At 38.6% G+C, this 2,500-nt stretch overlaps 1 protein-coding gene across 1 annotated transcript in view; it reads right to left on the reverse strand.

Moving 5' to 3' along the window:
• The window catches only part of ttc28 (tetratricopeptide repeat domain 28), a 134,733-nt gene that overhangs the window by 57,028 nt on the left and 75,205 nt on the right, over positions 1-2,500 (reverse strand). The window lies entirely within an intron of this gene.

Here is a 2,500-nt window from a genome sequence, read left to right on the forward strand (position 1 = left end):
GATAGATAGATAGATAGATAGATAGATATCTGGGCGCCCCCCAGTGTCTCTTGTTTTACTCTCTAGAGCAGGGGTTCTCAACCTTCTGCAAGCTGGGCCCCCCCAAAGCTGGGTCATTGCAGTTGGGCCCCCCCACCGACCCTGACAACCCCCCCTCCCCCCCCCCCACACACACCCACAAACCACCCTACACAGATAGATAGATAGATAGATAGATAGATAGATAGATAGATAGATAGATAGATAGATAGATAGATAGATAGATAGATAGATAGATAGATAGATAGATAGATAGATAGATAGATAGATAGATAGATAGATAGATAGATAGATAGATAGATAGATAGATAGATAGATAGATAGATAATCTATTATTGTTATTATCACAAGGGCTAGGCCAGTGGCGCACCTTTGAGTTGAACATTGGGTTTAGGGTTGAGGTCCGGAAATTTCTTATATTTTAACGTTAAATTCTGGTGCACTTTAAAAGCTAATTATGAGATTGTATCAATGAGACACTGAGGAAATGTTTTTTTTTTTTAAATCTCCTTAGAAGAGAAGAAAATAGTAGCCTAAATAGAACATACACAGAATAAATTCTACAATAGGTATACCTGTTATGAAAAAGCTTCACAAAACAAAGTCTATGATCAATGGGAAACACTGCTGTCTGACAACCCAGTTCAGAGAATGTTTCAACTATTGAGTCTTGGATTTGGAAAGTGGCCAGATTTAGCTCAAAATGCTACCTGCGATTAATGTGCTGTGCAGCCTGAACGTGGAGTTGTGTGTGTCTCAGTGGCGATTCCAGGAAATTTTGACTGGGGGTGGCCAAGGTGGGCCACAGAGCTAGAGTGGGGTGGCCATCGCACCCCTGAATGAATAGCATGTGATATGCTGTACAACCAATTCAAAGATGATTTATAATCCCAAATGCCCAAATCATGTTAGTATCCATTGTAATGTTTGTCAGAAAACTAAACCCCTGAAGGGGGGTCTGGGGGCATCCCCCCCAGAATATTTTTTTGTGTTTTTAACATGTAATCTAAGCATTCTGGTGCATTCTGGCGAAGATAATAAAGGAAAAAGTCAATATTTATTTCAGTTCAGATGAATAGTAAAATTAGCAAGACAACATAACTTGCTAGCAGCCAGATGCCTAACAACTGGACAGAGGGACGGATGACAACTAGCTTTTGACCAAATATCTTGCTAAAAAAATAAACCTTTATTTATGAAATTCTGCCCTAAGAACATGTTACACTTGCTAACTACAAACTTAAATTTTTTTATTCAGATTTCAAAAATCTGCTGGGACACGTGCCCATACACATGCATGGGTGGCACGGATGTCACAAGCACACTTATGCTGTTTTCAAGACCTTTGCTGACCAGAGACCAGTTCTAGTGGCCACAGTCCTACCATTAATTCAGTACTTGAAAATTGCAAACTGATCTCATATCAGTGGATTGGAGTGTTTGTGTGATGAACTTGGCAACTACCTATCAAAAAAAGTTAAGAAATAAAAAAAATACATATCATCTCTAAACTAGGATACATATCAGGAAAAAAATTTAAATTACAAAAAAACAAAAAAACAAAACAAAATTAAGATTTTTATTTTTATTTTTTTTCATCCCCCTCGCGCCCCCCCGGTAGAGTGTCCGCGCGCCCCACCGGTTGAGAACCACTGCTCTAGAGACATATGTTTGAGTAGAATGAACATTTCTGGTTTTATAATATAAAACTACTGACAACATTTCTACCAAATTCACAATAAAAATATTGTCATTTAGAGCATTTTCAATAAGTAATGTAGAGATGAAGATTGAAGAAAAATCCAGACTGGTCTCTTCATTTTTTCCAGGGCTGTATAATATAATGAATACTCGACCAGATATATTCCCTTAAGTGTAAAGCGCAGATGCAAAAAAAAAAAAAATGGATACGCGTAGATGTTTGCTGCTGGAGCTTGCCAAGTAGAAGAAAAATAATTCCCAAGAAGCTTTTTTGCTGCTCTCATTCTTACACAGCTGAAGGGCAAAAACATAATCCTGTGCCAATTCTAGCCTGAAAAACTATTCCTGATTGTATGCGATTCATCTCTTTACGCTGGTTAGTAGGGACGCACATTAAAAACCAGCACTGAGAAAGAGCTCTGGGGCGGATAGATCAATGACTCATAAGAAAACACACGCGCGCACGCACACACACACACACACACGCACGCACGCACGCACGCACGCACGCACACACACACACACACACAAATCTACCTTCTGAATATTTCATCATGAAGCTAACTCATGCTAATAAAACATAGCAACAGCAAGACAGTAAAAACACTAATGAATCTGGAATTGTACTTTATAAGCACAAATTAGATTTTTTATCAGTAAGGTTAAAGCTATAGTGTGTAACTTTTTCATATTGAATGAATGTTGGTTACAGTACAGTCAAGCCATTGCCAAACGAGGGCCCCATTCGTTTATTTACAAG

The sequence above is a fragment of the Ammodytes marinus genome, assembly GCF_949987685.1.
Source record: "Ammodytes marinus genome assembly, chromosome: 18".
In the NCBI taxonomy this organism is placed as follows: Eukaryota; Metazoa; Chordata; class Actinopteri; order Uranoscopiformes; family Ammodytidae; genus Ammodytes; species Ammodytes marinus.